The following is a 13,394-nucleotide window of genomic DNA, read 5'->3' as shown; positions in this document are numbered from 1 at the left end:
TCCACTCCATCATTCACAAGAAATAATATTTATTTGAAAGAAAGCTAACTCAAAATTAGTTACTTAGTAAAAATTAAATATTGGTTAAAGTTTAAAACTTTAGTAAACTTTATCACAATAATGGACTATCAACGTGATTCTATTTAGCGCGACTCATGCGACACGACTGACACTGAGGTAGGTTCGATGACAAATAAAATTAGCGATATTTTCCCAAGGATATATCGACTTTCGATATTTATTTTCAGATATCAAATTCGTATCAAAATCTATATATTTTTTAAAGCTCTGCTGTCTGCTCGTGCGTCACATCATTTGATCAATGCGATTTCTTCAATTTAGAAAAAGAGTAGGTAGGCAGTAGGCCGTATGGGTTTAGTTTCTATGCTTGAAGCATAGAAACCAAACCCACAAACAAATATTTACAGTCTATGACCTACATTTTGTCAATCTCGAGTTATCGATATTTTTTAGTCAATATTTATCTATAGATTTGAAAAATATCGATACGATATATATATCGATATATTTTCCACATTTGCCCAATTCTAAAATAAAAAAATAAATGTGTGAATATTCGAACGTATACGAAGCATAAATCATAGACGAGCTTCATATAGCTGTCAATGCAAGTGTCATTTTGATCAGTCGGCCATTTTTATAAAAATGGCGTGACTCGAAACATCGACCGGCGGAAGTCTCTCTTGGAAATCCCGTTTTACTAGCGAAGAAGGTGAGTAAGATTTATTGTTAATAACTTTCATTCCTTTTGTTTAATCGCGAATGCTAATTATTTATTGGATAGGGACTGAAATCCAATACTTTTAATTACAATCTAGGGTTATGTTATAATATGATAATATGCTTGTCGATTATTGTATTTTTTATGGACGTGTTTTAATAATCGACTAATGTCGATTTTTGTTTTTTTTTTTATATTCTGTGTAGTTTTATTTATGGTTCATTTAAGTCTTTTCAGCGCTTTTAAAATAGAGTTTTTACGTTTAAATCGTAGAATCGTTTCCAGTGATCGACAACCGTGTCGATGATGGGGATTCCGTATGTTCCAATAATCGACATGTGATTATATTTGGCAGGAATGGCGCCTAAAAAAAACTACACGCCTTTCCAAATGGCACAGGCGATTGAATCAGTCAAAAGAGGTGAAAAAATTGCGACTGCAGCAAAAAAGTTTGGTGTACCCAGAATCACCTTACATGACAAAATTACGGGCAAAACTGCAGTTACATGTTCAATGGGTCCTGGTACATATTTATCTACAGAAGAGGAGGCTATATTAAAAAATGGATTCTTGATATGACTGATAAACACATTCCTATTACCAAAGATGAATTGCTCGACAGTGTACAACGAATTATCGTTGATCAGCAGAAAAATACACCTTTTGCTAACAACAGGCCAGGTAGAAAATGGTACAATCTGTTTCTGAATAGACATCCTACATTGTCTGAGAGAAAAGCGCAAAATTTAAACACGGCACGTGATGCCGTTACTGAAGAAAACATAAAAGGTTGGTTTAAAGAGATAGAATCCTATTTAGAATAAAACGGTCTTAAAGAAGCATCAGAAGATCCGGCTCGGATCTTTAATACGGACGAAAGCGCTGGTCAATTAGCTCCTCCTATGGTTGTGTTTGCCTATGAAAGAATTCCGTCTACAATTTCATCTCAGTTTCCAGAAGATTGGGCAATTGGACGGTCTCCGACTGGCTGGATGTGCGGCAGCACTTTTTTCGAGAATATCGCGAACATATTCAATCCCTGGCTAGTACATCAGAAGATTGAAAAACCTATGCTCTTCTTTCTGGATGGCCATAGGTCGCACTTGATTTTTGTGCTGAAAATGGTATAGAAATTATAGCGTTATACCCAAACAGCACGCATATTCTGCAGCCAATGGATCTTGCCGTGTTTAGACCTTTGAAAACTTATTGGGCAAAAGCTGCTAAAGACTGGAAATTGCAACATCTAGGACAAAATCTAAAAAAAGAAAATTTTGCCCCTGTTCTCAACACAGCATTAGAGTTAATCACTGAGAGTGCTATTAGGAATGGTTTTCGTGCTGGTGGGTTGTACCCCTTTGGCCCAGATTATGTTCATTTATCTAAAATAAAAACTCGATCAAAATCGGAAGTTTCGACAGAACAGATTCTTTTCTTTAATTATCTAGAAAAAGATATAACGACAAAGTTGGGGGCTGAAAAGTTGCAGATGTTAAATGAATTATTCTTTAGAGACAAAGAAGAGTTGAGTTCTCATTTGAATGAAGACCTGTCACTGTATGTAATATGGGCCAGCAACAAACAAATAGTCGGAAATTCTGATCAAGTTAATAAATCGAAAGAACCTTCAACACAATCATTAGTTGAAGTCCCGAATCCAACAAAAGATCCTGCTATTCCAATTACAAGTACATCAACAGACTTAATTGAATTTGATCTGACACCACAACAACACATTCAGCTAGATCACAACTATGTCCACCCATTTAATAATTCTGCTGTCAATAATCATCAAGAAACCTAACGATACGTCACATAACCCATTAACTAACGATGGGCCAAATTCTCTAAACATAAAAGATCCTGTTTTAGTTGCTTTAACTTCCCGCTCCATAAACGTGTTCCCGGATAATACATCTTCAGAAGAGAAGACTAACACAGATTCGCTAGAGATGACCATGACAAAATCCAAACATAATAACATAGGGTCTGAGACATCCAAAAGTGACCTAAACGCCGCAGAAAAAACACCTGTTAAAGATACGACAAGACCTGGGACCTCCAAAACCATTCAGTTGAAAGACGGAAGTAAAATTATTATCCCATCTCCATTTAAACGGAATATTAACTGGCCTGGAGAAGATGAAGAAAAGAAAGGTAAAAAAAGAAAGTGCAAGGAAAAGATTCCTTATGCTATAACTAGTTCACACCATGGAGAGATTATCATAACCGGAAAGAAAAAGAAAAAAGAGAAAAAGAGGAACAAAAGCAAATTAAAGCTAAAGAAAGAGAAGAAAAAAGACAATTAAAACTAAGAGAGTTGGAGAATAAAAAGGAAAAAAAGCTGAAAGAAAAAAGTAACATTAAGATGAAAAAACGCAATAGGCTAAGAAAATTGAAACCAAGTGACACGTCTTCGGACAATACAGATACTGAATTAAACTATGCAGATAGTGAAGATAGCTATAATGTGGAAATTGAAGAAGAAATAACAGACACTGAACGAGCATCTAATGAAAATTCAGAAAGCTCCGAATCCGAAGACGTCCGTCCCACTTAGTAGATTGTCAAATAAAATAAGCAAATATGGCAATGGTGATTATGTGATTCTCAAGTATGAGGGGGAACATTTCCCAGGCGTTATAAAAAATGTACGCGGAAATATGTTTGAAATTAGCACCATGAGTTTTTCGTTGAAAAACACTTTCAAGTGGCCGGAAAAAGAAGATAAAATCTGGTACCAAGAGTCTGACATTGTAGAGGCAATATCTGAACCAGTATTATGTAACAAAAGGGGCTTCTATACTATAGCCGAAATGAAAAAGTATCAGCTTTAGCTAGCTTTTTTAGCTAATTTTTAGTCTAAGATTTTTATTGCTTTATTCGCAACTTAGCGACTATCAAGACTACCATTTTATAATTTTAAGCAATTTATAGTTTATTAAGTAATAACTCTGTGATTAAAGCTGCCAATATATATCGTAAGTAATCACATATAATGTTGATTAGTTTTGTATGCCTTTGGCAAGATCTCCTGAATGTAAAGACTGGTTGCTATTAGTTAGACTTAAAGCTCTAAAGCTATTTTTTGATTATAATATTTTATTAAGAAAACCATTCTATTAGCAAGTAAGTAATCTTAAAAGATTCTTTACCTACCCATTTTGTTATAATTGTCAATGTTGAAAATAAGTATAATTTATCACTATTTATAAATGAGAGCAAAATAACAATATTAAACCTGATTGAAATTTGTTTTTTATTCCTAAATCCTCATAATACTTAGGTACAACTCCAGGGGGGTGTTCAACGAAGCTACAAGTTACAAGAATTTTGAAAAGTTTGGTAGTTCTAAGCTGGATTAGGAATAACTGAATACTGGACTGTCGAATATTGGATGTCGATAAAAAGAACATGTCGATTATTAGATCTCGATCATTGGAACACATCGATTACTGGTTGTCGGTAAATGGATTTCTGTAGTCGATTACTAGGAAAAAATATATATAAATCTATTTTAGTATATCTTTTCAATTATTAATGTCACACTCATTTTAACTTTCGAATATTATGCAAAATAGCCTCAAATTTAACTTACAGCATCAAAATACTGCAAAAGTTATACAGGGAACCAAATATTAAAAAAATGCTTAAATTTTCGCGCTAAAGCGTCGATAATTGGGTATTTTACCTTAATCATGTGAAGCCTAAATTTAGCACTCAGTGTAGTTAACTTTAACCATAGGCTTACACCACAGATTTAGATTGGTGTAGTAGTTAATTTTAACCATAGGTTCTTCTCGTAATCCAGAGACTAAAATCTGACGTAGGTAGTCGCACAAAACTAAGGTATTCCGAGATGTATAGGTAATTATTACTCATTCTGGCATAATTTTAAATTGGTAAATTCCGTATTATCATCGCGCTCTATCAGGGTGTTACACTTCGTTTCGTATCGTATTTTATTAAGTTATTCTTTCATTTGAGCATTTTCCAGGTTTCTTCCTCAACCATAGAGCGTCGGACCTAATAGTCCACTTGTCCGTTTGTTCTTCACGCTATATTTTAGCGAAAATTTAAACTATTTTGTGGCGCTTTGCACTCATTGCCCGCTTGTCCTTGAAAACAATTGTTTAATCATTGTGGTCAATATTATATCGGATGAATCCTGCGTTGGGCGATAAACTAACTTGGACTGTTTTATAACATCAACTTTATTTAATTATTACTCGTTCTCCTGTTCGCATTCGCGTGTTTACTTATTTACTAGCGGCCCGTCTCGGCTTCGCTCGGGTAAAACATGCTTAATAAATTACACACTAATTAAGCCTTCCTCAGGAATTACACCATCTATTGGTGACAACCGCGTGAAAATCCGTGTAGTATATTTGAGTTAATCGTAAACAGACAGACAGACAGACACAGCAGAGAGCTATGTTTTATATATGTAAAGATAAGGATGTAAATATTTATCTATTCGTCCGTTCGGTCGTTTTATTTATTATTCGGCATTTTCCACATTTCCCGCTTGTCTTTGTTTAATCAATGATGTAATTTTTTGTACTTTTACTAATAGGATATCGAATTAATCCTGTATTGAGAAATAAACGAACATGTTTTGTAACATCAACTATCTGAATTACGAAAATAAGATCCGTATTTTATATTGCAAGGTGTGTGTATTTAAGTATTAATAACATATATTATTAAAACTGTTCAAAGCAAACCTCTCAAATGACCGGACAATATGCCATGAATTCCAAAAGGAGAAACAAAATTAATAATAATTTATTCTTAAATTTATTAATTTTATAGAAGCGGTGGTGATCCAGTGATTAACCACTTATGACCGTGATAGGTCCCAGGTTAATAACCTTTTTTTGCCTCGTGCCACATGATTTTGTATATTGGTATACAAACTGACTATACGAGACCTGGGATTCAGATTTAGATTGGTCTTCTTGGTTAAGAAGCGGTGGTGGTGTAATGGTTAAGACTCCCGCCTGTGGATCGAAAGGTCCCAGGTTAGAATCCTACTCGTGCCACATGAGTTTGTATATACCAATCTGACTCATGTATACTAGTTTTCATCGTCCACCACGTGCTTCCGGTGAAGGAAAACATCGTGAGGAAACCTGCACACTGGTTGATTCTTATTAACTTGTGTGTTAAATGGAGAAGGCAATGGCAAACCACTCCATTAATAATGCCAAGAAAGTTGTTGTGTGTGTTTCATTCCACGTAATAACCACGACCCTCAGCCATGAGGACTATGAAGGACCTGCTGCTAATTTAATTTACTAGCGTGTATCGGTACGAAGTCGTGAATGTCATGTCGCAGATGCCTTTAGATTACTTGAATATCTGACACCAGTATTAGCAATAACATATTCGATAAGAAAGAAGGTTCATTATAAAACTAGGTCACACGTAATGACGGCGACGTGTGGTGAGCCCGCGGACCTTCCGGCACACGACTCACGGGCAGAATTCTTTCATAAACTTCTAACTTAACCTTGTATACCTACTTTTGAACGGAAGATGTTAAAGAAAATTGGGTTTTTATATAAGAAAATCAGATTTTTTAAAATAACATCTAATTTTTTAACGAACTTTCTGACTGCCGACATAGATAAAAAAATGCATTGGTAATTTAATAATATTTCTGCAGTAGGGTTTAATCACGTGTCAACATCGCACATGTATAGATAGGTGTTATGTGATGCAATTTATTCTCGAAGGTTTAGGCTCGCTAATAAACCATATAATATAACACATACTAAGAATATATTACATTTCGTTGTAGCTACTAAGCCACAAGCTTGGAACATACCATCACCAAAATACTACAAGAGGACGCGACCAACCAATCCAACTCACCGCCATACCGTTGCCACACACTCCCACCGCAAGATAATACTTACATAATCATGAATGAAACACAATTTGCAGAAAAACTCAAGTGACGTTGGGATTGCCGATTTCTGCCGTTGTGAGTCATCTCATTCTTATCTAGACGACCGGGTATTTGTCGTGTATCTTCTAGCTCACGTGCCGTTTATGAGTGCAAAATCTTTAATTAATAAGTATTTTATATCGCTACAGCTTTTGTTCCAAATCTAAATGCTTTGGAAAATTCAAATTACAAACATTTAATTTGGTTTGTATAAATATGAGTCATGTAGTTTTCTTGATAAGTAATAAACACATATTTAGGTATTTTAAAAACTGTCGATCATTCCGAGTATGCATCGCCGATTGTGCCAGTGTTGAAGCGTGATGGCTCAGATTGAGCGCCGATTACTCAGTAAGTTTTAATAAAAATTTACTTATAGAACAATATCCGCTTCCCACTATTACTGAATTATTTTCTAAACTTTACGGAGGTCATCAATTTTCGAAATTAGATCTGTCAATAGATGAGCAATCGCAGGAGCTAACTTGCATCAATACACACCGTGGCTTGTATAAATATACTCGACTGATTTTCGATCTAGCCATCGCGCCGGCTATTTTTCAGCGGGCCATAGAAGGGCTCCTAGCTGGCATGGATGGTGTCCTCTGCCTGCCAGATGACATTTTAATTACTGGGAAGAACAGGATAGAACATAAAGAGAGATTTCATGCCGTACTGAAACGCTTGGAGGAGGCAAGCTTGACTTTACAGCAACAGAAATGCGATTTTTTTTAAGGACGAAGTTAGCTATCTAGGCTATATCGATACAAAATACGGTCTAAAAAATCACCAGAGAAAATAAAGCTATGGTTGAGGCTACGACTCCTCAAAGCGTAAATCAGCTACAATCTTTCTTAGGGCCAGTTAACTACTACAGGAATTTCGTTCCAAACGCATCTAGTATACTTAGTCCATTGTATGACTTGTTGAGAAAGGGTTGTAAATGGAACTGGACTTCGGTTCATGAAAAATCTTTTAATGAAATGAAAGAGACACTTGCTTCAGAACAGGTTTTAACTCACTTTGATCCTAACGCTAAGATTATTTTAACAGTAGATGCATCACCAAATGGGTTAGGTGCAATTAAATCCCAAGTAAGTCCAGATGGCGTCGAGAGACCGGTGTCGTTTGCCTCTCGCACGCTTAATTCTGCAGCGAAAAGATATGCACAGATTCAAAAAGAAGCTACAGCAGCTGCAATGATTTATGGGGTACGTCAGTTCCACATTTGTACGGTAGGATCAGAAGCCTATTTGATCATAAGGAATCAATTTTCGGCCCCTATAAGGGAATACCGGAGGTATCGGCTAATAGGCTACAACGATACACACTGTTCCTTAGCGGGTATAATTATGTAATTGAATACATTCACAGTGGTGATAATAGCGCGTACTATTTGTCCCGAGCGAGCCTTGTCCGAGGTGCGCTTGCACCGAACAGGACAATGATTTGAAATGCGACCGGGCCACTTATGTTTGTTTCGTTACAGACGGCACTATGGCAGTCAACTACGAGAGCATACCGATAAAGATGTAGTTTTGACCCGAGTGCCACAATTTATACGAGAGGGTTGGCCCCCAAAAATTCATGATAACCAATTGCGACCATTTTATACAAAGATAAAATAAAGGCTGCAATTGTCTATTGAAAACGGTTGCATAATGAGAGGTCACAAGGTGGTTATTCCGGAAAGCTTGCAACAAACTATACTTAACGAGTTACATTCTTCTCACTTCGGCATAGTTAAAACTAAAGCCGAAGCTCGGTCGAGGTGTTGGTTTCCCGGTATTGACCAGAAAATAGAAAATATGATCGCGTCATGCGAGGTTGGTTTACAATTGCGTCCTACCCCGCCCAGCGCCAGCTGGGAGGTTCCGCCGTGCAGTTTCAATAGGATTCACATTGATTTCTTAGGGCCAATTAAAAAATTAGTTTATCTAATATTGGTAGATGCATACTCGAAATGGGTCGAAGTTTATATTATGAATACGGGCTCATCATACGAGCTTTGGAATTCCTCAAACTATAGTGAGCGATAATGGCACAGCATTTTGTTCATACGAATTTGAACGATTTTGCATGAGTAACGGGATTTCTCATGTGACGTCACCGGTGACCACCCGGCTAGCAACGGCCAAGCTGAGAGTTTTGTGAAAATTGTAAAAAGAGGCATAAAGTCTTGTTTGTTGTCATGCGACACTGTTAGAGAGGTAAGATTAAAGTTATTGAAATACCTCATGGACTTTCGTAACTCCGTACACACCGCGACTGGTCTCTCTCCGGCTCAAGCGGTATTCGGTCATAAACTGAGGTCAAGGTTAGACCTAATAAACCCTACGTCTTAATGATACCAATAATAAACAGTGTACGTGAATTGATACTCAAGATATAGAAAAGAACATGTTTGAAAAAAAAAATATTTTGTTTTTTATAAAAAGTTTATAAATAAAAAAAAAACTATTCTTAGTGTAAAGGAATAATTATGAAAAGGTTAGGAAAAGTTTTATATCAAGTTAAAGATTGTAATAGTTCTCAAATTTTGAAACGACATAGAAATCAGTTGTTTTTATATAAAGGGATTAACAATAATATGAATAATACTCAACGGGCAGATATTTATATCGTCTAGATATAGATTTGTTACTAGAGAATCATCCATCAAGCACACTGCCACCATCACCCGGCCTGCGGTCTCTGCCTGGATCTCCAGCTCAGACAGATTCTACACTCCCACTTACGTCGGCCTCCACGGCTGAACAGGCTGGTGAGGGTCCACAAGATGACCACCGGCAATCATAGAGGGAGGAGAAATGATATAATCATATACGAAACTAGTACCCCACATTTGGCAGAGGATAACTAACTTAAGTCTATTTAATACCAGTATGTAAGGGTGTTTGTTTGTCTGTTTTGTCATATAGCAATTTCTATCGCTTGGGTTTTGCTTTCATTTATGATTAAAGTGAAAATAAATAGATATGTTCTGTGCTCTTCTTTATGGAATAAATAGTGCGCGAGTTTAATAGCAATGCTGTTCCGCACTAGTGCTACCCAATAACCACAGGTTTCTGTTTGGCAAGTTTTTATTGTTTACAAGGAAGGGCCCGCGTTTACGCACTAGTCACACTCACGGGTTCTTTATGACATAAACTCGGCAGAATGAGTCTTTATGATGCCAAGATATTTTGGGGGGCACTTCTGCACTTTTTTATTCTCGCGCTTCCACTGCAACGCAGCGCAGCGTGCTCCGTCGGGCGTGAACCCGGGAAATATATTTGTGTATTATTGTTGGATGCGTAGGATCTCTGTGCTAGTTTTATTTTATTATTATTGTAGAAAATTTTAAGAGTCTATGGAATTTTAGTTAGGTCTACGTAAGCCTATTTAAGGCGTAATTTTGGCGATGTTTCTGATAAGTTTGAGTTGCCAAAATTTGCCGATAGATGGCAGGATTTTGTTTACGCCTGATTTTACTAACTGCGTAATACACACGAAATTTCCTACCTTGACTTAGGAAAAATTTTGTTACTCAAAAAGTACAAATTGGAATGACTTCAAATTTGGTATAAGCATACAATAGTAAATTGGCTTTCCATTTACCTCTGTCATTTTCTAAGAGTCCTTAAAACTTCAGCTGTGAAGGGCTCTGAAATCGCTGCAGACTCCAACGCCAGGAGTCTGCAGCGGTTTTTGGACCACTACTCCTGAACGCCTAGTCCTAGGTCGGTGGTCTGGGTCTCTTCTGGTTTGTCTTCCCGGGGCGCTCCCGATGGTGTTGTATGTGTAGGCAAACTCCTCCTAGTTTGTCTAAAAATCAGCGAAAATCGCTGATTAGATTCAGTTCTTATTTTTGTTCCTGTGGATTTTCACTCCAGGGGTCCGAGTGGGGTCCCGTTCGACGGCTGCCAGCGAGACGCATCCAAATGTGGGAGGGTCACCGCGATAAATAAGGCGGCGCATGCGTCCAAAGTTTTGAAATGGGGCACTTTGTTATTTTTTTCCACTTTTTTCACTTTTATTTCACTATTTTTCCACTTACAACTGAAATAATTACAGCGTTTTGTTCGTGATTTTATGGCTGATTTTTGATATATGACACGGAACTCAAACACTACTTTAACCATGGGCGTATAAATAAGACGGACGGAGTACGACCTAAACTAACGTTGAAGCATAGTAATGGCGGCTGACCTTCTTTGTGTGCGTGCCAGAAATTTTGCCTTAATGCAGATTTTTCCCCCATGCTAGCTTTTTATATTTATTTATTTCATCTGTGTAATTAATTGTTGTGCTAAACTATGAATATACTAAATACTAGCTGTATATATGGACACTTGTTTTTCCTGCATAAATCCTAATCCTGCATCGTGAATAAAAAGTAGCCTACCTGTTGACTTCCTCTATCTTTCAATGAATTTCTCATCAAAATCGTTTCTGAACGACAGACAAACAGAAATTTTGTTGTTTTACCATCATCCTGGCTACGTCCGTGATATACAGTGTATGGGGATTGAATAAATAAACCACAACACAGTTCTCTTCAAATCAAATCAAAAATAGAACTAATATAGCAAATTTTTAGACAATTCATGAAATTAAAACGAAAGATATGACTGTTAGGCGGCTGACCTTCTTTGTGTGCGTGCCAGAAATTTTGCCTTAATGCAGATATAGATATTTGACTTAATAATTACCTCTGAAGGCGAAAATCTTTCAATTGTATTTATTTACTATGTACTTATTATTTGTTCCTGTGTCATTCTGTAAAACAAGCCATTTACTGGTAAATAATTTTAAATTGTAATTTAATAGTCGGATACAAATGGAGCTAAACATTTTTAGAATTTGTTGTTGTGTTGTAGTCTACTTTTTGAATGCTAGGTATGCTTTTTATAATTTTAAAATGGATTAACGCAACGTCATACCAATTCCCCTACTTTTGGGAGATTTTAAATTTCTAATAATGGGAACACCGGTCCATATGTCATTGACATTTATTATTTTTTATACGTCCATGACTTTGATCGGAATTTTCTAGCCTAGAGCTGTCTATTTTCGTTTCGTGGCGTTCTGCGCGGCGCGGGGGGATTGGGGGGGAGGCAACTTCTCTTCTACTTCTACCTTCCTTGGGCTATACTCAATCTGTGTGATTTGTCCGTATAAAAATGTCTAGTAATATGTAGAATTTATTTTAGGTATTTTATTTGGGAAACATACAATCGGGTTAGAGTACCTATACGAAAGGGGGCGCACTTTTTGCTTTGCTTTACTTTAACATTTGCTTTACCATAATAAATGAAATGATACAGTTTCTTTTCTAAGCGGAATAGCGTACGTTACTCACCTGTCTAATTAATAATAATTATGAAAATGTATTGATGATTTTACTAATAAATACCTGACTATCGATATTATGTTAATTATCTGAAGAAATGATAAAACTTTACACAGATGTGATACTTAATTATAATTAAACTGACTGATTATTATTTATAGTTGTATTTCATATCTCTGTCACATTTCAGCGCAATGAACTGTCGAAGGTAAGTTATGTCGAAATAAAATCTGCCGAACAAGTGCATCTCGAAATGGCTTCTGTCGAAGTAGTATTTTTCGAAGGTGTGTCTTGTCGAAGTAGTTTCTGATGAAATAATGCTAGTCGAACATGTGTTTTGTCGCTCGAGTATTTTTATTCGCCAACCAAGTGTTACGATGATCTTAAAGTAATTACAATTAGTGCTTATAATTTAGCCAACTATTACAATCATCTGGCACAAAATTGCCAGATATCTGAAATAGTTGGTCTTTATAATGTCACTACACATAATCTACGCATACAATTAAAATAAGACAAAAATTACAAATAAAAAAACCTGCTCAAACGCGCCGCACCGAGGCAACGTGCCCAGAATGCAGGCAGTATTTCCTCGCTGTACTGCCAGACTGTTATATATACGCTGAGCAAAGAAAATACCTGATCTCGGATCACCAGTTTTCTCGATGAGACGTGTTGAAATCTCTTTCAAAAATTTTTTAACTTTAGGGCCCCAAGGACCCATTGTCTCCACTGCGAAAGGTAAAAACATGTACGTATCCCCCAGACCCGCGTATTTGCTCTTTTTACCCACTTCGGCAGCATAAGTAATGTGTTTTGTCTAAACAATTTAAGTCGAAATAGTGTTTTTCGAAATTGAGACCCTGTCGAAATTCAGACCTCAGTCTAAGCAAATTCATTTCGACATTCTAAAATGTTAGATCGGTCAATTCGGTGGATCGGACTTTTTCGATTGTGAACTCAGACATTGATTTACTCCAAATGTTCAAGGTTCGATGCCACATTTTAAAAAAATGATGAATACTATTGATAACATAAAATTCGATTGCGTTAGAATCGTACTTAGAACTTTGATTGGAATTCCTGCAAATGTGGAATTTTAAGCATACCTAATTTGAACGCTAATTTGAAGAGGTGGTGGTGTAATGGTTAAGACTGTGAACCGAAAAGTCCCAGGTCGAATCCTACGTGCCACATGAGTTTGTATTCCAATCTGACTAATGCGTAATAGTTATCATCGCCCACCATTTGCTTCCGGTGAAGGAAAACATCGTAAGGTGGTTACCTTCCCTACCCACTACACTCTGGATTTAAACTTTTGTGTGAAATGGAGAAGGCAACATCAACCAACTCCATTGGCA

The 13,394-nt window shown here is 36.6% G+C and overlaps 1 pseudogene; it reads left to right on the top strand.

Moving 5' to 3' along the window:
• The first annotated feature begins 1,317 nt into the window (after positions 1–1,317).
• Positions 1,318–9,457, top strand: LOC135309965 (uncharacterized protein K02A2.6-like; annotated as a pseudogene).
• The last annotated feature ends 3,937 nt before the right edge of the window (positions 9,458–13,394 follow it).

The sequence above is a fragment of the Plodia interpunctella genome, chromosome 25 (assembly GCF_027563975.2).
Source record: "Plodia interpunctella isolate USDA-ARS_2022_Savannah chromosome 25, ilPloInte3.2, whole genome shotgun sequence".
Lineage (NCBI taxonomy): Eukaryota > Metazoa > Arthropoda > Insecta > Lepidoptera > Pyralidae > Plodia > Plodia interpunctella.
The sequence above is the reverse complement of the archived record's forward strand: the minus strand, read 5'-3'. Positions and strand labels throughout refer to the sequence as shown.